Here is a 25,127-nt window from a genome sequence, read left to right as displayed (position 1 = left end):
TGTCGTATACATACACATAGTGAATTTCACAGGGAAGCTAAGCAAGAGTTAGACAGCGCACAGACAAGTTAATACGGAGCAAGGAACAGTTCTCGACATTTCTACATAGGAAATGTTCTGTTGGGAAGACTAAACACTTAAGAGTCTTTGTGTAAGGTTTCCCAGCCTACTGTAAGTGATTGCTCATTTTCTTCAAACTATTGAAATGTTTTACAGATATATCCTTCCCTTCAGAAAATGACCCTTTCATGTGAAATCGTACCTTCTGGGAATGAGAGTGAGAGGATTCACATTCCAGCTGTGATGATAGAACTAGAAAAAACACAACTACTCTGGAAACTGTAGATCTTGGGAATAAAAGAGATATTTTAGCTGCCTAAATTCTGTCTAATAAGTTTGACCAACTTAGAAGCTTTGGTAGAAAGACATTTGGAAATAGAACTGAGATGGATATCAAGATATTGTTGACTGACAAAATCAGAGAGGAATAAAAACTCTCAAAAACAGTCACAACCACAAGTTTTAGTTGAGGCACAAGGACATTGGATGTCTTGTCTCTACTTTATAGTATACTTTATATACTTAATTGTAAAACTTTATTATGCTTTTTTCCAAAACTGTAACAAAAGTTTTATTTAACATTTGTGATATTTCTTTGTTCCTCTGCCCCTTAAACAATCCAGGAAAACAGATTTTCTCTCTTGCGTCTGGTTTTCTGCGGGATTGCTGCACTAAGCTCTAAAGATCACACACAACACAAAGTAATTCATAACCGAGAGCAGAGAAAGTGAGAGCAAAAGAGGAAGGACTCCAGTAAGATTGGTAAAGCTGCAGGAAGCGCAGGAGGAGGTAGCGTGCTTTGAGCAGCTTTCTAATACGGGACATATTTGCTTTTCATAGGGGAGTTGTAATGGGTGGATTTTGCTGTTGTCACCTGTGATCTTCTTGTCATTAAAACCAAGAAGACATTAATGTAGCTCATATACCAAAAAAAGAACATTATTTATATCAAACCAGACAGAAATGACAACTCACCATCAGCAGCTACCCGGTGAGTTGTCATTATTGGGGTGAAATGCTACCTGGTGGGTCATTATTGGGGTGAAACTCTACATGGCGAGTTGTCATTATTAGGATGGAATGCTACCTAGTGAGGGGTCATTATTGGGTGAAACGCTACCTGGTGAGTTGACATTATTGGGGTGACATGCTACCTGGTGAGTTGTTATTATTGGAGTGAAATGCTACCTGGTGAGGGGCCATTATTAGGGTGAAATGCTACCTGGCGTGGGGTCATTATTGGGGTGAAATGCTAGCTGGTGGGTCATTATTGGGGTGAAACTCTACATGGCGAGTTGTCATTATTAGGATGAAATGCTACCTAGTGAGGGGTCATTATTGGGTGATATGCTACCTGGTGAGTTGACATTATTGGGGTGAAATGCTACCCGGTGAGTTGTCATTATTGGGGTGAAATGCTAACTGATGAGTTGACATTACTGGGGTGAAATGCTACCTGGTGAGTTGTCATTATTGGGGTGAAATGCTACTTGGTGAGGGGTCATTATTGGGGTGAAATGCTACCTGGTGAGTTGTCATTATTAGGGTGAAATGCTACCTGGTGAGTTGTCATTATTGGGGTGATATGCTACCTAGTGAGGGGTCATTATTGGAGTGAAATGCTACCTTGTGAGGGGTCATTATTGGGGTGAAATGCTACCTGGTGAGGGGTCATTATTGGGGTGAAATGCTACCTGGTGAGTTGTCATTGTTAGGGTGAAATGCTACCTGGTGAGTTGTCATTATTGGGGTGATATGCTACCTAGTGAGGGGTCATTATTGAGGTGAAATGCTACCTGGTGAGGGGTCATTATAGGGGTGAAATGCTACCTGGTGAGGGGCCATTATTGGAGCGAAATGCTACCTGGTGAGGGGTCAGTATTAGGTTGAAATGCTCTTCAGATAGCTAAATCATTAGTTCCATCTCTAATAACAATAAAGATCATGTACTGATGAATGTGCATATTTTCAGTTTTAATGTTCTATCTTACAAACAGGCTTTTACTACTAAATATTTAAGCTTTCACCATCTCCGCTATCAGCTCTTGTTCGACAAAATATGTCTTAATTGTTAGAACAATAAGCAGCGAAGCTTGCCTCATATATAGTAAAGATCTCAATAGCAGTCTGCATTCATTTTCGTGGTAGACAGTTGATTAAATAAACTAACTTCTCAAATGAACGCTGGCCGGCTTCAAATACCCCCACCAGTTAAATATTTATAATCTCTGACAGATTATGTCTGCCTTTGGCCCTTGCAGTACTCAAACCAAGAGTTCCCTTGACCTAATTTTAATTATAGTCTATGAATAATCAACCACTGACACTCATATTCTGCTAACATCCATGGCTGCTACTGTCGCATTTTATATTTCCTCTTGCAATATACGTAGGACTAATCACGACACAAGTTTACCTACATAACGAGGTCTTTCGAGGTTCATGTAACTCTACCTATACCGGGTTTAGACCACCCACATTTTTCTCCTTCACTGTAGATATTAGATGGTTTGTTAGACTGAAGGAATTCAATACTACAATTCTTTTACTATTCTTTGCTTAGCTGGTGTATTTTCTGAGCTTCGCCCATTTCTAAATACACAATTTAGAATAGAAACAGAGATTTTATTGTAGATAGCAGATGGAAATGTATTTATTCACAACTGGATGTGAATGTCAATTTAGGATATTTTTCGGAAAAACTTATTAATATATAGATATAAACTTAATTAATGTAAAAATACAGAACATAGGGCCATTGCAAAACTAAATGATAGTACCAAGTACTAACAAATAATTCCTAGACTGTGTATTCTACTCCACTATTGATTTGTGGGGGGAACATATTGACAATCTGTATGGTCAAACCCAGAGAAATCTGGCATTACAGATAAGCTGCTTCAATGCAGGTAAAGATATTCCATGATCTGCACCCACTATTGATTAAGATCAGCGTGAACTTCGCTGGAGGCACACAGTCCCTACGGCTTCAAACTGTGTAGAGCAGTATTGTGCCTTGTTACAGTGTCATATTATGGAGATACCCCCACCTAGAATTAATTCTTCTAATTGAGAATTCCTACATAATATGGTATACAGTCGACAGAAAAATATCTCCATATGCCTTCATATAAATATGGCCCCATAGATTTTCTTGGGTACCATACTATGGCTCCGTACAACTCAGAGGTTGAATGGTGCTGTAATACGGTAGTGTGCATAATCCTTATGAGAGATGTAAGGTATCGTGACCACTTAGGGTTGTGGCCAAATTGGCAGAATGGTATTGTGATATTTCTTGACATTCTATTTGAGATAATTCTTTTTTACCTGCAGATAAGGTACATATAAAAGTTCTCAACCAAAAACATTTTTTTTGTGTCTACTGATTTATGTTTTTGCATATTTACCATCCCGAAACTTGGCCAATGGCCATCATGTGTTGGTGGCTTCAAATCTCATTTGTCATGAGAATGGAGAACAGCATTGTGTTCATTTATTTCCTAATCATCATTTTAGTATCTGAATGTCATATATTGTGTCTTAACAGAACTTGGTTAACATTATGGATGCTATGAACAGTGCAATTCTTTTTCCTTTTTCATGGGTTCAGTGGTTAAGGATATCTTTATTAAGACTTTCAGCCCAGCCTTACAATAAGGGCATGACCACACGTGGCGGAATTTCACTTAAATTCCGCTGCGGACACTCCGCAGCGTTAATCCGCAGCGGAGCCGTTTGTCCATTGACTTACACTTTAATTTAGCAGTGTTCGTTTAGACGAGGCGTAAAATTCCACTGCGGAGCATAGGCTGCGGAGCGGAATTTGGTGTCCGCAGCATGCTCTGTCTGTTGCGGAGCAGTGGCGGACTCATGGCGGAATTTCTCCATTGACTTCAATGGAGATTCAAAGTTCCACAATGAAGTCCGCAGCTGTCATGCACATGTCATGTGTGCTGCGGATGCGTCTTGCTTTTTTGCCCTGACATTTCTTCATTCTGGCTGGACCTATGTATTTCTAGGTCTACAGCCAGACTGAGGAAGTCAATGGGGCTCCCGTAATTACGGGAGCGTTGGTAGGAGACGTCAGTAAATAGTCACTGTCCAGGGTGCTGAAAGAGTTAAGCGATCGGCAGTAACTGTTTCTGCACCCGGGACAGTGACTACCGATCCCAATATAGATGTATCTGTAAAAAAAAATGAAGTTCGTACTTACCGAGAACTCCCTGCTTCTGTCTCCAGTCCGGCCTCCCAGGATGACGTTTGAGTCTAAGTGACGGCTGCAGCCAATCACAGGCCAAGCACAGGCTGCAGCGGTCACATGGACTGGCGCGTCATCCAGGGAGGTCGGGCTGGATGCCGAAAGAGGGACGCGTCACCAAGACAACGGCCGGTAAGTATGAAATTCGTTCACTTTCACTAGGGAAAGTGCTGTCCCTTCTCTCTATCCTGCACTGATAGGGAGAAGGGAAGCACTTTTCCCGCAGTCCGCAGCAGCTAGTCCGCATCAATTTTCTGCACATTTTGTGCAGATCCGCAGCCGTAATCCGCAACCCGGATTAGGTGCGGCATTGATGCGGACAGTTGCGGAGGAAATCCGCCACGTGTGGTCATGCCCTAAGAGTGCTCTTGGTCTCAATCTCTCAATATACATGCATCGTTTCCTCCCTCCTCCCATCCCCCACCCTCCAAAGCAATTATTTTCCCTATTATTGTAAGAATGGGTTATGGTATCCTTCCCCCACCCCTTTTTAGGTTTTATGGTTTACAGTGTGCCCTGACAATATTTTTTTTTCAAGGAGTTGTTATTAATAATCCATATACCACATTTAGTGTATACTTTATTAAAAATGTAAAACTTTCAATGAGACAAAAAATATATATTATTCCAATAATACAAGCAGTGATACCCGGTCTGCATTTGTCATTTAATTATACATGTGCTCAGTGTTTCTCACCCCTTGTTAAACTGTTCTGGGAATAAGATAAACTGTGGAAATATACCAGGTGCATTGGAATAATGATTTAGCCTCACATCCCCTTTGGATATAGGTTTTTTTTTTTATGGCTCATAGTGAACAAGACTTTGGGGGTTTCTTGTGTCCGCCTCTAGTGAATTCTTGCACATGCAGAGAATGGTGGGAAGGGAGAGTACCACTATTAACCCATTATGACTCAGCATAGTATATCCATATGGTATTGTGTAGCTGAAACTGGGTATTAAAGGAGTCATGACTTAATGTGAATTTGAGCGTATTTATGTGCAAAGATCAAATGTGACAGATATCAGACAAATCAAGAAGTGTCAGAAATGAAAACAAGAACAGGGCAAAAAAGGATCATTTCATTGTAAGTTACAGTAAAGAGTTAGGAAATTATCTAGACAATGGTGGATTTTTTCTTGAATAACAAGTAAAATTAAAATACAAAGGAAAAATGTAGGTAAATTGAAAGTATGTGCAGAGGAAAAATAACAATGCTGCAGACAAAACACTGCCAAGACAGAGAAGTCTGATATTGAGGGGGATCCGGAGAGAGATGAAGGTGGCAGAGATAGAAGCGGATTTGTTGCGGATTTTCGAAAGTGTTTCCGCAGCAAAATCTGCATGTGCTATGTGTGGATTTTGGTGCAGATTTGGTGAGTTTACATTGTAGGTGCTTCCTGTCCATTGCTGAAAGCCCCTACAATGGGCACCAGAGCATTAGAACAGGACCATGGAGCAATAGAAGAAGGCAGCCTAGTATGAGCAATCATGTTTTCTTTTAGATCATGTTTATGGCCTGGTGTGTGTGTCGCTTACCTGGGGAAGAGATGGTACCAGGATGCACTATGGGAAAAAAAGCAAGCCGGCGGAGGCAGTGTGATGTTCTGGGCAATGTTCTGCTGGGAAACCTTGGGTTCTGGCATTCATGTGGATGTTACATTGACACGTACCACCTACTTAAACATTGTTGCAGACCAAGTACATCCCTATGACAATGGCCTCTTTCAGCAGGATAATGCCCCTTTCCACACTACAAAAATTGTTCATGGATAGTTTAAGGAACATGACAAAGAGTTCAAGGTATTGACTTGGCCTCCAAATCTCCAAGATCTCAATCTCATCGATCATTTGTGGGATATGCTAAGAGACCGAACCATAGGGGCCCCACCTTGCAAATTACAGGACTTAAAGGATCTGCTGACAATGTCTTGGTGCCAGATGCCACAGGACACCTTCAGAGGTCTTGTGGATTCCATGCCTCGATGGGTCAAAACTGTTTTGCCAGCACGAGCGGGATCTACGCAACATTAGACAGTTTTAATGTTATAGGTGATCAGTGTAGGTGCCAAATCCATTTAAAAAAACTCTTTTATGTCAAGTCATGTGACATCAGACTGAAAAAGGAGAAACATTAGCTTCTCCCTTCATTTGTTATTTTTTCAAATGGTCTTATGCACATGCTCGTATTACGGCTTTGTACAGCCAGTGAGTTTTACGAAGCTGTAATAAGTCACCCATAGATTTCAATGGGGCCCCGCTATACCGCCATCTGCCTCCAATTTTATATGAAGAAATATGGAGCTTTATTCGGTCGTATTCAGTTCAGGGCTATTTCACCTTTACAACATCCTTCAGTAATTAATGAACACATAGATTGTAATGCTTGCTCTTGTCTATTTTGCTTGGCATACAGAAAAGAGCTTGGGTGTTTTTCCCTTTGCATAATTTACATATCGGTCCAATAAAAGCGCTAACAGTCACTACTTTCCTGCAATTTTGTTGTTCTCTGCTAGATGAAAAAAATAAAGAGAATAAAAGCAAATGCATCTCTTTTGCAACCAACTATTAATCTGCATAATTATTTGAGCCAAGGGCACAGATGGAGCACAGAATGTGAATGGGGAAGTGTTTTATGAATATTTGTCACGTTCCTGGGTTATTGTTATTCTGCATATGCAGTTTTATACCAAACAGCTAAATGATTTTATGGAAAATAAGGTAGCATGTCTTCGTTTGTGAGAGCCAATGGCAAGCAGTATTTATGAGAGTAAATTATCTACGAGGGAGAAACAGGGAAACGCTAATATTTCATGGATTTTGCCAGTTATATTTTCAGAGCTTAAACAACATGATGTTTAGTAAAATATTTGATGAGGATGGTAATATGATCAGAATGATCGCAAAATCTCAAGATTTAGGGAAAATGGAAATCATTTCTGTGGGGCGATATTATGAAATTTTCGGTGGATTTGCATTATATGCCTGGCAAGGTCGGTCTACCCTTATGCTTTATTAGCTTTCACTGAATGCATTAGAATTCATTGGCAACACAACACATTTGTAATAACTTTCGCGTGTAGGCTCACATGCATTTCCCATTAATTTAATTGCAAGTACAGACATTTGGGGATAGTCACCCTAACCTCATGAAAAACTACCAAACCATAGATCTAAACAACCTTTGAAAGGGGTTAAGAAAAAACATTTTCAAATATCCTATACGCTCAGGATCACCATCTTTGGTACAGTTTTTGGCTCCGTTTTTTTTTCCGTCAAAGCCAGAAATGGATCCAAAAGGAAGAAAAGGTATAAATATAAGGCCTTATTCACACGAACGTATCCGTTTTGCGCGTGCAAAAGTTCAGTGTGACGTGTGTATATGGTGCGTGGCTGCGTGATTTTCACGCAGCCGGCATCATTATGACACTCCCTTTTTATGTGACGACACAGTAAAGAAGGAGGGGATTTTATGATTCCCTTCTCTTCTTTACCAGCTGTAGCAGGACTCACGCGCGTCACCCGGAAGTGCTTCCGTGTACCGTGCACGATTTTCACGCACGTCACCCGGAAGTGCTTCCGTGTGCCGTGCACGATTTTCACGCACGTCACCCGGAAGTGCTTCCGTGTGCCGTGCGCGATTTTCACGCACCCATTGACTTCAATGGGTGCGTGCTGAGCGAAACACAGGCAAATATAGGACATGTCGTGAATTTTACGCAGCGCAGATACGCAGCGTGAAAATCACTGACAGTCTGAACGGCCCCATTCACTAACATAGGTCCGTGCGACACGCGTATAGCACAGACGTATAACACATTCGTGTGAATAAGGCCTAAGACTGATGCATCTCCTTTCTTTTGTGTCCACTGAGGCAAAAACTTAAACAAAAACTGCATCAAAACTGTGTGTGTGATCCTGGCCTAAGGGTACTTTCACACGTGCTATTTTGATGCAGTTTTTGAAAGCAAAACTAGGAGTGGATTAAAAAAAAGAGAGCAGTAGTACCTTTCCTATATAAATCCCAACACTTTACTATCCACTCCTAGTTTCAGCTATAAAAAAAAAAGCATAAAAAATGAATTAAAAAGAGCACGTGAAAGCATCCTTAGGCATTCTAAACAGAGAAGTGTGCCTCATTTATCACTTCCATCAATTAGCTTGAGCAGAGAGCAGTATACACGTGAATAGCCACTATGGCCAGAAGTCCGAAGTATATATACGACGGATGGCAGGTGGAGAAATATGGAGAGGGCTCATGGTATGTTACAGCCGACACTTCAGTGTAGCGAGGAAACCCTCAGATGCCGCGGTCAATAGCGACCGTGGAATCTAAGCAGTTAGAAACAGTGAGAGGCACCCTCTGATATTTCATCGCCCCCCCCCCCCCATGACGCAAATGCAGGGTGCCGATGGTTGTCAGAGCAGCCTGGACGCATAATGAAGGCTGGAGGCCAGGCTTAGTAGGGGAATGTCAGAATCACGACACACTGCAATACATTGTATTGACTGTTAAAAAAAGAAAAATTTTTGAATGACTGGAGTGCTGCCTCATTTTTTTCGTTGTATACCTATTGGTACATAGCCTGAGTCCAGGAGTATTGGATTTCACCTAATCACTGGGGCTGTGCTGCTCTCATTTTTATATATATATCTATAAAATAGGAAAAGTTAAAAAAAAACTTTTCCCATTTTCTCTTAAAAGCAATGTAAAAAAAAATTAACATAACTGGCATCGCCGCGTCTGTGTAAGCCTGAACTATTACAATATAGCATTATTTAACCTGCACGGTGGATGGCATGAAAAAAAATAAAACCGCCAAAATTGCTGTTTTTGGTCACCTAATTCCCCACAAAAAAAATTGAATAAAAAGTGATCAAAAAGTCTCATGTACCCCAAAATAATACATATAGTTCCCTAAAAAACAAGACCTCACACCACTCAATCGACGAAAAATGTAAAAAGATATGGCTCTCAGAATATGGCGACACGACACAAATTTTATTTTTAACAATTAGCTTTTTCCTTGTAAAAGTAGTAAGACATAAAAAATAACTATATAAATTTAGTATCACCGTAATCGTATTGAATAAAATTAACATGTCGTTTTTATTGAACGGTGAACATCATAAAAATGAAAACCAAAACATTATGGAAGAATCGCAGTTTTTTTTCCATTCCACCCCACAAATAATTTTTTTCCAGTTTCTCAGTACATTATATGGTGCAATAAATGGTGCCGTGAAAAACTACTACTTATCCCGCACAAAAACAAGCCCTTATATGGCTATATCTAGGGAAAAATAAAAAAGTTATGGCTTTTGAAACGTGGGGAGGAAAAAGTGAAAATAAAAATCTGAAAAATGAATGCGAAGGGAAGGGGTTAAAGTGGTTATCTTAGAATAAACTTTCATTTCTAATTCTGAGCAGAATTCCCCAGTGAAAACCCGTTCAGCTGATGTAGGAAGTTCTGTTGTTTCCGCCTATTTAATGACACAGCTGCCTCCCCCTCGTTCGTGTCGGCACGTCATTAATCAGTTGACCGCAAGAGGCTGGCACTGTGACTGCTGAAATCCTGAGCCAGCCCCCTTCTTGGTCCAGGCGCTCTCTGCAACAGAGAATCAAAGCGCATGCGCCGTCTAACAGTGCAAACGTGACTATTTAGTATTTGTCTACATCACTTATTGCAAATTCTCCTGACCTCCCTGCCTAAATATACAGTGTGTTACATATGAAAAAAATATATATAGATACAGGGTGGATCTTAGACAAATCAGGAACGTTTTTATTGTTAGCATAAATAAACTCCTTTTACCATAGATATCTCTTGTGTGCTGGGCTGGGGCAAAATGCTGCAAAGCAGGATTGCTTGATGTTAAGGGGCGGAACTATGAGGAAGCATGACATACAGAGGCAAGGGGTGCGGGGAATATTGTGAAGAGAAAAATGAAGAGCACGCTAGTATTTGTGGTATTTCAGCGTAGGTTTAAAACTAAGTCTTGCCTCGAATCCAGAAATAGATGAGTGTTTTTTCCAGGGTTCGGTGGGTAATACTAAAAGATTATTATCTTTCAGGAAATTATCTATATTGATGAGAGGACCTAGTTTTGAGGATTTTTTGTTTCTTTTTTGGCTATCGGAGAACCCCTTTGTTCTCTTCTGTGGTGGCGCTGTAGGGAAGTTTAACACTTGCAGACAGGTTCCCCTGCTGATAATAGCTGATTCACAGCGCATCCTCAGTTGGAAATAATTATTTGCATTCAAAAGAGGTGATTCAGGCTAAAACGATCTTTATTCAGGTACAATTAGCCGTAAATTAGGGCCTTTTGTTTGCTTAACAGCAAATTAGTTTAAACTTTTGTTTTAATGCGTATTGATCTCAATTAAAGGATGAATGCGTATCCATAGAAATATAAACTAGCGATAACAGAAAAAGACCACAAAGTCCATTCAGTCTGGCCTTTATTTTTTCCTATCCTGTTCTTCGTCCTTGAATTGATTTATGTCTATGCCAGACATGGTCGGCCCTCCATGATAACCAAAGCTAAGACCTGTCGGAGGGTGTTCTAGCTGCTGCTTCGCCACTGACGTGACTGTTATCCCGTGTTGGATTGATATCTTAGAAAAATATAAGGTGAAAAAAATTTAATTCTAAAGAAAAATCACTAAAAGTCCATTCAGACGTACTGCAGCATTTTCTTTTTCCTTTCAGCGTCTTCTTTTCAGATGCTGCTTTGCATTAACTATACAACGTTATTCTAGATTTAATACAAATGCTTTTGCCTGAAATACGCTAAGAAAGCAAGTAGATAAATATACATCCTAGAGAAAATGTATGTTTTGCCCCCTCCTGATGGCTCGCTGGGCGCTGTGACGTGCAGTCATTTACAATATAACACCACTTAGGGGTGCGAGATTCAGAGGCTATTGGTGGAGTAACTGCAGAGATGGAAGACATTAGCAATGACATAGTTGCTTGATTGAGCCCCCGGAGGCCTGGTGCCAACAAGATTAAATCAAGAATGTATCTGTTCTGTGTCCAGGGGGAATTTTGATTAGGCAGCTTTAGAGAAACGAACAGACGCAGGGCTCTGAGGGTAATTGTTCCTAAAAAAGGGAGCAAGGAAGGATTTCAGAATATAGATGTTGATGAAGAAAAACTAACACCTTACTTGCATGTTTTTATGACTATAACACTTCCACAGTTCGTTTTTTTTATAGATAGTTGTTTTTGTCTGCATTAAGCTTCCCTCTCAGTACTCAAATATTCCATAGCTTACACTCTCTTGTTCCTGCACTTTTCCCCCTAGGCCCCTGTAGTTATACAGACCCTTAATATAGCACCCATAGAAGCGTATTCTGTGTGAATAAAAAAAAAAAGTTGCGCCATGTTCCTTTGGATGCTGCATTACGGAGATATTTCCAAAAATAGTACGGCCTCATATAGAGCAGCATACCACAGCACACATGATGCCTTATCTTAAAAACACCACACAGAGTAGGCTGGAGTAAAGTCATTCATGTCTACCACATGATACAAAGAGCGCTCATGCATTTGTAGGGTAGAATATGCATATAGCACATCACCTCACAGCAGGCAGACTGAATATGCCGAGAAGACAGCACCTTCAGCCATGCAGAAGAAATCGACCCATCACAAGGAATGTGGCACAAGTCAACACAGCAGTCTTTTTACTGCCAGTAAAAGGGTGAAAAAGACTCAATTACTCAAATCTTCGTTTAGATTTCTTTTAACCTCCATATGTGAAAACCCAATATTTATAAACTATTTAACTCAAGTTATTCTTTTACCGGTTACTTCTGCACACATAGCTAGCTGTAGTTCTATTGCGCACATATTCTATGTAGATACGTTCTTATGTGGCAATGATAAAGTGTTTTACATCCACAATATTGTATTTCCTTATGCAAGTCTGCACATGAACGATCCTAAAATAATTAACCTTTGGTCATAAGTACAGACATAACCTAAGGTAAATGGGTTGCAGACTACCATTTTCGACAGTGGTCTTCGACCAGTGGCTGTTCAGGTGTTAGGAAACGACATCTCCTGGGATGCTCTCAGAGCTGGCATGCTGAGAGTTGTAGTTTCCCAACAGCTGGTTTGCCACAGTTGTATACTAATAGTTTATAGCCACGTACTAACATGTTAATTCCCCCCTTTCAACAGTTCCCTGGCCTTTGTTCACTCCGCTTCAGCAATGATGTATCACCTCAACACGTGATCACGACAACCATCAATGACTAAGGCAATCACTTGTCAACCTCACTGACATCACTGTGGCCAGTTTTTGGCTGCTGTAGTCATGCATCCCTACATCAGTGTCAATGACGATGCAGCGTAAACAAAGGCAAGCAGAAACCATCAGCATGGGAAAGGCAGGACATTTGAATGGCAAATACAAAATTTTTGTTACTTTTTTAGCCCATGATAGAGCCCGGACCTTTAGGAGGGATCCACATGGGATTACAATCATCCTTTTGGTTTCATCCTAAAGGGGTTCAATTTTAGGCGGGAAGAGCTGCCCTGCTGGTGCTGGGCAGAATTTGTATTGTATTGTATTTGTATTGAATTTGACATGGCAACACTGGGAAGATTTAGCTTTGCCAGTAATTGGCATGGACTGGGAGGAGGGAAGAGGTCAGCGGACCTTTGTTGAAGATAAGAAGAGAGGAATATGCTGTGGTCTGGTGAGACCTTAAGCATATTCCTGAAAAGGACGGAAGAAAGCTGCTCAGAGTACCTGCCAAGATGGAAGCGTTGCTGAAATCTAGGGGGATTCAGAAGAGACATCGTACTGGCTGGATGACTGCTTGTGGGAGCTCGTTGGCGGTGACCTGACTGTTGGGAAGAGCGACGTGGATCTTCAGGAACCCAGCACAACATCGGCATTCGGCCCAGCGGAAGCAGCATCATCACTTCCGGTAAATGTCGGCTGTGAGCGGGGATGCTGAAGTATGCAGCCGGAGGAGACGTCGCACCTATTCCCCGTCGCCTATCAGAGGACGTCAAGGCAGAAGTGAGGCTGGAGCGGCACACACTGGAGTTGTCGCTAATGGACCGAACCCTGGTTTTCTTCACAGGCACATCCAGCCGGCCTGTGATGATAGCCAGCCTCAGGCTGTTGCTGGTCCCCGATATAATCAACAAGAGAAGGAGTGGAGTAACTGCCCGTCTGGAATGGTGTGTGTGGTTTACCATGCACTGAGCTCACATCCCTGTTAGGTCAGCTCCCTACAATAGTGTCGGCGTTGCAGCATTCGCTACCACCAAAGAGCTGCCTCCCCTTCCCCTATAGATACACCTTTAGACATATCCAGGGTATGGCGGTCTGTTGAGGCTACCCAAGACACTTGTGGTAGCAAAGTTGCGTCTATAGTAACCCCATTGAGCCCTGTCGCCCCGTTGCTAAATCTTTTTAATAATTGGTTGCAAGCATTTTGCATTTATGCCAGTATACTGGGCGAAAAATTCCCTGATACGTGTGTAGGCCTTTTCCAGCATTTAGATATTATACTGGAGGCTTATGAAAATTTCGGGGAGTTTGGTCAGTTCTTATGTGATGAAAATTTTTAACAGAAGCTTTCTGTTTTCCCAACTTTAAAATGGGGAGTAAAAGACATGGGTTTATGGTTGAATTTCTTATAGCCACAGAAGCTTGCTGTCCAACGTTCCCCCCAATTAGTCCGTACATTTTAGACTGGGAATTTGCTTTTCCTTCAATGAGTCCCAATGTAAGCGGCCTCAGACTTGTAAATATAAGCATGAGTGTTCCTATTGTGGAGAGAACCATGACATGTCAAGATGTTTCAAGAAAGCGTCTTTGGCTGAACAACCCTCTGAAAAAGTTATTGTCTAAAAGCATCAACTCCAGTAAAGTTGGGGACAATGCTCCCTTGGTTAGCGTGTTACCCAAACCGCTTGATGGCACAGCTGCTCATTGAGTGTTTTGGGAAAAGTTTTAACCCCCTTTTTCAGATTTTCATTTTCGTTTTTCCTCCCCACCTTCCAAAAGCCATAACGAGGTAAACAAGATTTCGTTTCCCTTGCTGGAAATCTCACAGAAAAGATTCAGAAGTGTCAGGATTCTGAATACACATGACGTCCAGGCTGGATTTCATGTGTATTCATTATCAGGACACTTGATTAACGTTAATGTCTGTGTATGTAGCTGCACATAGTGATATAACTACATCGCTAGTGCAGTGTAAATGAATGGAGAGGAGTGCATGATGCTGATAGGTCAGCATTATACACTCCTCTGTACAACGCCCACTTGGTCGAAAGTAAAAATACGCCCACTTGGGCATTAAGCAACTCATTAGCATAAACCAAAATCGCTAATAAAGTGGTAAAAATAGATCGTTTTTTTAAAATAAAAAGCATTACTGTCGCCTACAGTCGCCTTATATAGGAGATAGGGCACTTATAATGTGGTGACAGAGCCTCTTTAACCCCTACCAGAGGCAGTGCTTAATAGGAGCACAAAGATGGCAGACCTGGGGAACTTCATTAGGCTCCCAAACTATGCCCCCTCTTTCTAATTATTTAAATGCTGCGGTTGCTATTGACCGCGGCATTTAACGAGTTAAACGAGCGGGATCGCACTCGAGCGCGATCCCGCTTGTTACTCTGAAGTGTCGGCTGTAACATACAGCCGACAACGGCATCGTATTGAGCACGTGAGCCCGTTCCATACTTCCTCAACCCGACTTTGGCACATGGATACGTCAAATGTCGGAAAGGGGTTAAAGTTCCAAGCTATTCTGGTACAAGATATATGTGTGTGGAAAATGTAAAATTGGTAGATTTATATCCAGAGGCAGTGGAAGAGAAAATCACGATGGAACTATTGTTGGGCAGGGTTGCTGGCCCTTTTGTTTCTCCTCCTTTTTCTAATTTTAGATTATCTCCTTTGGGAATTGTGCCTAAAAAAGAAGCTGATTCTTTAATCCATCATTTATCTTTTCCCAAAGGTGATTCTCTAAACGACAGAATCAACAAAGATGTATGTTCCGTTTCTTATTCCACATTTGATCAGGCAGTTGAGATTGTTAAACAGTTTGGGCTTAAAGCTTTAATGGCCAAGGCAGATATACAGTCGGCTTTTCGCTTGTTACCCATACATGCTTCTGGTTTCAATTTGTTAGGTTTTCAGTTTAAAACTCAGTTTTATATAGATATGTGTTTACCTATGGGTTGTTCTTTATCCTGTTTTTATTTTGAAGTGTTTTCTAGTTTTTTAGAATGGGTTGTTGCTGTTAAGTTTATGAAAGGCGGTGTTATACATTATTTGGACGATTTTGTTTATAGGTCCCTATGAGTCCCCTGTTTGTTGTCAATTTGTTGAATACGTTTGTTGACACTTGTGCGGATTTTGGAGTACCCCACCCCTTGTATTGAGTATTTAGGTATAGTTATAGATTACACTGCCTGTGAGTTTAGAGTACCCATGAGTAAGATTATTAAAATGAGAGCTTTGATGGTTAGAATGTGTAGCATGAAGCAGGTTTCTGTTTAGGAGATACAGTCATTATTGGGTTTATTGGCTTTTGTGTCCAGAGTCATGCCCATGCGCAGAATTTTTTCAAGGCGTGCCGCTAGGTAAATTGTAGGTATAAAAAAAACACAAAATTCTTGTTACATTATTATTTGACATGCGTGAGGATTTTACTATTTGGCTTGAATGTTTGTCTACTTTTAATGGTTGTTCTATTTGGCAGTCTGAGTTTGTGAGCTCTCAGCAACTTCAATTGTTTACTGATGCTTCTGGTTCTATTGGTTTTGGAGAATTTCAGGAGGGTCGCTGGTGTGAAGCAAAATGAGACCAGGCTTGGGTTGATAATAGAATATTAAAAAAATATGGTCCTATTAGTTATTTGATGTTGTAGTTGCTTTTTTCTTATGGGGTACGGCTTTCGAAAATAAACAAATTCTCCTTTAGACTGATAATAAAAGCGTATTGTTTGCGGTAAATTGTCTGTCATGCAAATCCCCGTTAATTGTTAAATTATTAAGACATCTGTTTTGGCTGGGTCTTCAATTTAATATTTGTATTAAGGTGGTGCATATACCTTGAATAGATAACACTGTGGTTGATACGCTTTCAGTTTACCAGGTTTCGAGAGTTGTGTCCTCGGGCCGAGGAAGTCAGGGAATATTGCCCGGAGCACCTCTTGGGCATAATTTGGACTTCGTTTTTGCCTTTTTGGAACATTCAGTAGCTAGGGCAACTTGGACGTGTTATGTTGCAGCATGGAGGAAATCAGGGCCGGCGTCAGCACCCGGCGAACTCGGGCAAGTGCCGGAGCCCACTACCCTCAGGGGGCAGATGCCCCCTGGGCCGGTCCCCCAGTAAACTTTTAGGGCTGTTCTCCAAATATTTTTCCCTACCCTCCCCCTGCCGCGCTATTCCTTTAAGATCCCTTATCTAGCAGACGTGCGGCAATACACACGTCTGCTACAACACGCAACTCCTCACCCCTGATGCTGCCTGCACTGCCAGAGCGGAGCAGGAGCGCCAGAGAGAAGATATCGAAGAGAGGCAGCCGGGCTGAGACTGAGGTGAGCGCTGTCTTTAAACAACTGAGCGCTGCTCACTGCACTCAGCCTCCTGCCCCTTATTAACTCGAAAAAGACATCGCTGGCCGACGCTAGGGATTGGGGGGGGGGATTTGGGCTGTTTGCAAGGTGGGGGTTTGGCTGTTGGCAAGGAGGGGGGTTTGACTGTTAGCAAGGGGGGTTTTGGCTGTTAGCAAGGGGAAGGGGGATTTTGGCTGCTAGCAAGGGGAGGATTTTGGCTGTTAGCAAGGGAGGATTTTGACTGTTTGGAGGGGGATTTTGGCTGTTTGCAAGGGGGGATTTTGGCTGTTTGCAAAGGGGGGTCTAAGCATCTCGCTGAATACAAAGGGCTCTATGGGGAGGATTATCTGCAAGGGGGGTGTCTGAGCATCTATGACTGCTCAGAGCCCGCAGCAGTCAGAGTCAGACCCCCACACTTGCAGTATACTTCTTCCCCATAGAGCCCTCAGTCAGATGCTCAGAACCAGGGCCGGTATCAGCACTCGCTGCGCTTTGGGGGGCTCACTCGGCCGCCGGGTGCTTCCTTATGCTGCCGTCATGGCTCCTCCAGGAGCGGAATCCCCGGCCACAGTGTTGCCGACTCTCTTGCTGGGGATTCCGCTCCTGGAGGAGCCCCTGACATCACTGTCCATGCATGTGTTCGGCAACGCTTTGGCCGGGGATTCCACTTAGAGGGAGCCCCAATGGTGCTATCTACAGGGGGGGGGGTAGCACTATGGGGGCTGTGTGTGGCATTATCTACTGGTGGCAGTATGTGGTAATATCTACATGGAGCAGTGTGTGCTAATATCCACAGTGAGCAGTGTGTGGCATTATCTACAGGGGGCAGTGTGTGGCAATATCTACAGGGACCAGTGTGCGGCATTATCTACAGGGGGCTGTGTGTAGCATTATCTACAGGGGTTGTGTGGCATTATCTACAGGGGCTGTGTGTGGCATTATCTACAGGGGCTGTGTGTGGCATTATCTACAGGGGGCAGTGTGTGGCTTCTAGAGGGGTTGTGTGTGTGGCATTATCTATAGGATGCTGTGTGGCATTATCTACAGGGGCTGTGTGTGGCATTATCTACAGGGGTTGTGTGTGTGTGTGTGTGTGTGTGTGTGTGTCATTATCTACAGTGGGCTGTGTGGCATTATCTACAGGGGGCTCTGTGTGGCATTATCTACACGGAGCTGTGTGTGGCATTATCTACAGAGGTCTGTGTGTGGCATTACCTACAGGGGCTGTGTGTGGCATTATCTACAGGTGGCTGTGTGTGGCATTACCTACAAGGGGCTGTGTGTGGCATTATCTACAGGGGGCTGTGTGGCATTATCTACAAGGGGCTGTGTGGCATTATCTACAGGGGGCTGTGTGGCATTATCTACAGGGGGCTGTGTGTGGCATTATCTATAGTGGGCTGTGTGGCATTATCTACAGGGGGCTGTGTGGCATTATCTACAGGGGGCAGTGTGTGATATTATCTACAGGGGGCTGTGTGTGGCATTATCTATAGTGGGCTGTGTGGCATTATCTACAGGGGGCTGTGTGGCATTATCTACAGGGGGCAGTGTGTGGCATTATCTACAGGGGTTGTGTGTGGCATTATCTACAAGGGTTGTGTATATGGCATTATCTACAAGGGGCTGTGTGGCATTATCTACAGGGGGCTGTGTGTGCCATTATCTACAGGAGATGTGTTTGTGGCATTATCCACAGGGGGTTGTGTGTGGCATTATCTACAGGTGGTGTGTGTGGAATTATCTACAGGTGGTGTGTGTGGAATTATCTACAGGAGCTGTGTGTGGCATTATCTACAGGGAGCTGTGTGTGTCATTATCTACAGGGGGCTGTGTGTGGCATAAACTACAGGAGATGTGTGTGGCATAAACTACAGTAGATGTGTGTGGCATTATCCACAGGGGGCAGTGTGGCATTATCTACAGGGGGCTGTGTGTGCCATTCTCTACCAGGGGGGGGGGGTGCCATTATCTACAGGGGGGTGTGGCATTATCTAAAGGGGGTTGTGTGGCATTATCTACAGAGGGCACTGTATATATGTGGCATAGAATGGGGGCCTAACCTCTATATGGGGGCATAAACAAGGCCTAATTTTTATATGGGGCACAAACTGCCATTTTACTGCAGCTTTAAGTGAGTACCCCCGCAAAGGGGCCCACTAAGTCTGTGTTGCCCAAGGGCCCACATAAACCTAGAGCCGGCCCTGGAGGAAATAGTGCGTCGTGATGGGCACAAAAAATTTATCAACAGTTCATATTTCTGAGCAAGCTGCTTTAGTCTTTTCTTTACATATGTTTGAAGGGCTTGCGTATGGGACGTCTGTACAATGCTTGCTGGTGTATCCTTTTTTTTCTCAAAATATTAGGTGAGAATGCATTAAATAGCTATTTTTGATTAAACAAATATTGAAAGGCTATAGGAAGGATCATTGTCTTCAGGAAGGCAGGTGTCCCATCTCACCTTATTTGTTAATAAAGCTTTGTATAGTTTGTTTTGAATGTTGTGAGCATTACGTATCAGTGAACTTTTACCACATAATAAGCGGGGGAACCTCTGGTTTGCCTTTTTGCCATGTTAAAATGTTTAAGAATCATATGCTTATTTTCATTGACCGATCTAAAACTGATTAACTGGGTAAGGGGACATGGTTACAGCTAAGAAAAATTCCAACTTGCCCAGTATGTCCGGTTCGATTAATTAATAGGTATTTGTCACTTAGGCCGGGTGGTTCACATTTAATTTTGTGCATGCTACGGGTGTTTGCCTGACACAATTTCAGTTTAGAATGGTACTTAAAGGGTAACTAAACGTTCAACAAACTTCTGACATGTCAGAAGTTTTGATCGCTGGGGGTCTGAGAACTGAGACCCCCTTAGATCGCTAAAACGAAGCGGCAGAAGCGCTGAGCCGCTTCATTTCTGTTCGGCTTTTCTCGGAATGCCGATGTTGCGGTGTATCGTCTCATAGACTTTCTATTGAGTCCTTACACCAACTGCTCGACTTTCCAAGAAAAGCCGAACAGAAATCAAGCGGCTTCTGTCGCTTCGATTTAGCGATTGGTGGGGTCAGACCCCCAGCGATCAAAATGTTCGACATGTCACTATGAAGCCACAGAAGCCTATAGGTTGGGTTTAGCCCCGAAGCTGGGTCGTTGGGATTCTAAATGTTTTCAAAGATATGTCAGACCGTCTTTATTAGTTGTATCTAACATTTGTTTTCATTTTTACAGGTCATACAGTATGGATCATTGGCCATTCTTTCGTTTACTGGGCTGAACGGTGAGCTATAATACAAACCTGTCACTATACCCAGATTTGGTTAGAGTGTATTGGATGGGTTTGAGGGGACAAAAATGCAATGGTTTGATCAAGTTCTGTTAACCAATAATTTGTATCCTGAGCCAGATTTTCTTATTGTCCATTTAGGTGCAAGGATGTGGGAAAATCAAGTACTATGGATTTATTATTCGAGATTAAATAATGTCTTTTGAGAATCAAACATCTTGTTTCCCGGGTTTAAGATTGTTTTCTCTGAAATAATCCCTCGACTGCTGTGGTTGCAGTCTTTGGATTTAAAGTTTTGTCAGAAAATGAGAAAACAAATTAATCGTTCATTGTCTCATGTTAGGTGGTTTTTCCTACAGGCATGTTGATTTGGAAGGTGGGGTGCCAGGCCTTTTTCAGGAGGATTCAGTCCATTTGTCAGATATCGGTATGGACATTTTTTATTTGGATTTGCAAGCAATGATTGAGATTGCCCTTGGTGGGATGGGGCCAGTCATGATTGAGGGCTGACTGGCCAGTTGGGGTAATGTCGCTCAGTACTTTGTGCGGGCAGCTCGCTTTTTGTAGGCTTGATCTTATGGCTAAGTCTTGTTTGAAGTTACAAAATGGTTATTTATGTTTATTGAAAGTTTGATAACCTTTAATAAAGGCTGTGGCCAAAATATTTTACACCACCAACCAGGCGGTTTTGCCTTGTTTTATTTATTTTAGTTTAAGTATGATTTGTAATGCCATATTTAAAATCACTGAAAAAGGGCAGGTTCAAACACGAGTTCTCAATATGAGTGTAGGGACTGGCAAGACCATGAGGACCCTTGACATGGGTTGCAAGTTTGCATATTTTGGACAAAATACCAACTAATACCTCATGTTTATCATGAATATTTTTTCAGGATGCACCCAGGGCTTGTAATGTTGGGGGATAGTGGGGTGTCAGTACTTAGGCTTTGTTCACATCTGCGTCAGGGCTCTGTTCCGACGTTCCATCGGAGCTTTCCTTCGGAACGGAGTCCTGACTGACACAAACGGAACCTGGAGGTTTCCCTTTCCATCACCATTGATTTCAATGGTGACGGATCCGATGCCAATGGTTTCCGTTTGTCTCAGTTGTCCAGGGGTTCTGTCGTTATTGATTCCGTCAAAACGTGGAACCCCTGCACAATAAAATGGTAGGTGTTAGAGTGGCTGTTCACCAGTAATTTGTACTTGTGCAATCTACGTCCATGTAGCATTGTGGCTTGTCTGCATCCTGCTCAGTACTGGTGTTTGATCCTGCCCTCGTATCAGTAAGTATGGCCTTTTTCAATGATTATAAGTAAATGTAATTCTTAGTGATTTCTGTAACCCATATTCAGTTTATTTAAAAATAAATTATGGGTTGGAAAATCCCTTTAACTGGAATCACACATGAGGTAGACGTCTTTACCACGCCATCTATCAGCTAAGCTGCTAAGAATGTGATGACAATCTTGCCGACCGTTTCCAAAAAGGCCATGTTCAGATGTGGCAGAATTTTTCCGCTGCAAATGTTGGTGCAGATTTGGGGCAATTACGCAACGAATCTGCACTAATATTTGCATATTTGACAGGTAATTCAGACGTTGCAGATATCACAGCGGACTTGCCACAGATTTTAGTTTTTGCATTGCAAAGGCTGAAATCTGCAGTGAAATTCCGCTTCTTCTCCGCAACGTCATGAGCATGCTGTGGAGGGAAAATTCTGCACCGCAGCCTGATTTCCGCACAGTTATTTTCTGCAACGTCTGAACTAAGTTTCCTAAAAATGTACAGAAACAAATGTAAAATACGGCTTTTGCAGAATTCCAATGCGGATTGTCCGCAGCGGAATTCAACAGCAATTCCACCACGTCGTCTGAACGTGCCCTAACAATTATCAGACTTGTCAGCTCTGCACTATTAGGGTATGTGCACACACACTAATTACGTCCGTAATTGACGGACATATTTCGGCCGCAAGTCCCGGACCGAACACAGTGCAGGGAGCCGGGCTCCTAGCATCATAGTTATATACGATGCTAGGAGTCCCTGCCTCTCTGCAGGACAACTGTCCCGTACTGTAATCATGTTTTCAGTACGGGACAGTAGTTCCACGGAGAGGCAGGGACTCCTAGCATCGTATATAACTATGATGCTAGGAGCTCGGCTCCCTGCACTGTGTTCGGTCCACTACTTGCGGCCGAAATACGTCCGTCCATTACGGACGTAATTAGTGTGTGTGCACATACCCTAAAAGGCTGCTACTCGGGATCAGTACAAGATAAGAACCTAACTTTGTATGTAGATTGTATCTATGTATACACTGTAAAATGGTGTTAAAAGGTGAACATGCCATTTAAATTTGGTGAGCCACTTGGAGGGTGATGCCCGTAGTAGGAGCACTTCCGCTGGCAATATATTAGTGAGCTCTATTTAGGTATGTTATATTGTAGTGATGGGCTGATTCCCGTCAGGATTACTCCAGCTCTCCCCACTTTGCTTGATCATGAAATGTAGATACAGACCGCGGCGATTGTATCAGTCGGCTTCCTTCTCTCAATGGTTTTGTATTTTTATTCTTTCATAAGCCTCTTTTCAAGGTGACTAAATTGAAGTGGAAACAATAACGGATGCCAAGGTGAAAGCAGTCTATGCTTGTTCTCCGGAATTGAATAGAGTGGGTAGGTCACAGGCCAGCAGGACTGCACTGAAATAATTAGCTGTATAGCAGGAATTAACCCCTTACAGACATGCTCTTTGAATGAAATCACATTAATGTCTTTGTTGGTCTACGTTCCAGCCCTCAGTTGTAGAGAGAAAAAAATGCTTAATGAACACTTAAACCTGCACTATAATGTTCTATGTCAACGGAAATTGAAGACTCTAAACCGTTCTTTTAATATAGACAAAAAAAAATAAAAAAATCAACAAAGCTGTAGCATGAAAATATATTTCAAATATGCTAACTGTGAAAACGAAAGGTCTTGTGCAGTCCCTTTTAGGATTTTGTAATGAAAAAAAATCCTACGTTAAATATATGTTATAATTGTGTGTGTGTGTGTGTGTGTGTGTGTGTGTGTATGTATATATATATATAATATATATTAATATAAATGTGTGTGTGTGTATATATATATAATATATATTAATATAAATGTGTGTGTGTGTATATATATATAATATATATTAATATAAATGTGTGTGTTTGTGTATATATATATGTTAATATAAATATATGTATGTGTGTGTGTGTGTGTTGTATATATATATATATATATATGTTAATATAAGTGTGTGTGTGTGTGTGTGTGTGTGTGTGTGTCCGTGTGTGTGTGTGTGTGTGTGTGTGTCCGTGTGTGTGTGTGTCCGTGTTTACTTGTTTTTATTGGGAGGGGTTGGGTTAGTTATTTTTCCCTCATGTGCAAATTTTACATATACTTTTAAATGCAGTGTTCCCTAAACCAATTTTTTGGGGGTAAAAAGCACCATGAGCGTGCTGCATTTAAAAAAAAAACAAAAAAACAGAATGCTCTAAGAACGACATCAGGGAAAAAAGAATTTGCGAGTAAACACTGCACATCCGGGCACTGCGGTAAAAGACTGCAGTGAAAAACAACACAAAACACCTTGTGTGAACCCAGTCTAATTATTCCATAAAAAAAAGTTCTATGATCGCTTTATATTTCTGTAATATATAGAGCTATATAGAGATGCTAACAGATATAAGAGGATATAGATGTTCTCTAATATTATTTCTTATTTTGCATTCTCTGATGCGTGACACAATTACAGTATGAGAGAATCAAATCACTTGTCTTAATCATAAAGCCCTAAGGGAATTATATATCAGATCTGCCAAACACAACATGTCACCTAATAGTCTGCACCTGTTTTATTAAAAAAAAAATCCAATGAAAAATAAAAAAAGAAGATGAGCCGCACTATGCAGTCTTTTTATTTTGAGTTGAATAAACAGATAAACTTCGGCTATGAGTCAGTGAGTAATCGAGTAAAGTGACTCCCCCCTGCTGGAACACAGTGGTACAGTCTGAATACTGTGCGCAAGAAAACGCTGCGAGGATGGGGGTGTGTCAGTCAGTACAGCAATATGAATGGCTGATACGCTCTGGCTGCTTTATAATGGCTTAGATTCAGTGGCGTGGAGCTCTGAGTCATTCCATTTTATAGCTGCCAGCAGATTATCTGTTCATAGGTCTCACTTCATATCCTCTGAAATGTACCGTCATGACTCTAAGTGCAAATATTACCAAGGAACGGTGTACGCCAGCAATACAGGACACATCATTTCTCTCCAAACGGCAGTCTGCTAACATGGTTACCTATTTAGAAGGGGAGTGCTGATACCTGGCAAACCATAAAGCTTCATGTACATTGCTTGTCACACCTGGTAACCGAGGCGCTAAATCACCCGAGTCTCCAGTAATGTTCAAGATCGAGCAGCAGGTTTCTATCCAGAATGGCTGATAGACGGACTCTCTCCTGTCGGCAGACATTCTTAGGGTATGTTCACACGACAGCGTCCGTAACGGCTGAAATTACGGGGATGTTTTCAGGAGAAAACATCCCCGTAATTTCAGCCGTAACGGCATGTGCAGGCGCTTGAACGCCGCGTCCATTACGGACGTAATTGGCGCTGCTTTTCATTGGAGTCAATGTATAACGGCTCCAATTACGCCCCAAGAAGTGACAGGTCACTTCTTTGACGCGGGCGTCTATTTACGCGCCGTCATTTGACAGCGGCGCGTAAATATACGCCTCGTGTGAACAGACAAACGTCAGCCCATTGCTTTCAATGGGCAGATGTTTGTCAACGCTTTCAAGCCGCATTTTTCGGCCGTAATTCGGGGCAAAAACGCCCGAATTACGTCCGTAATTAGTGTGTGTGAACATACCCTTA

At 42.1% G+C, this 25,127-nt stretch overlaps 1 protein-coding gene across 1 annotated transcript in view; it reads right to left on the bottom strand.

Annotated features, from left to right (window-relative positions):
- The window catches only part of NEXMIF (neurite extension and migration factor), a 450,341-nt gene that overhangs the window by 316,321 nt on the left and 108,893 nt on the right, over positions 1-25,127 (bottom strand). The gene's annotated exons all lie outside the window — the stretch shown is intronic.

The sequence above is a fragment of the Rhinoderma darwinii genome, chromosome 8 (assembly GCF_050947455.1).
Source record: "Rhinoderma darwinii isolate aRhiDar2 chromosome 8, aRhiDar2.hap1, whole genome shotgun sequence".
NCBI lineage: Eukaryota > Metazoa > Chordata > Amphibia > Anura > Rhinodermatidae > Rhinoderma > Rhinoderma darwinii.
The sequence above is the reverse complement of the archived record's forward strand: the minus strand, read 5'-3'. Positions and strand labels throughout refer to the sequence as shown.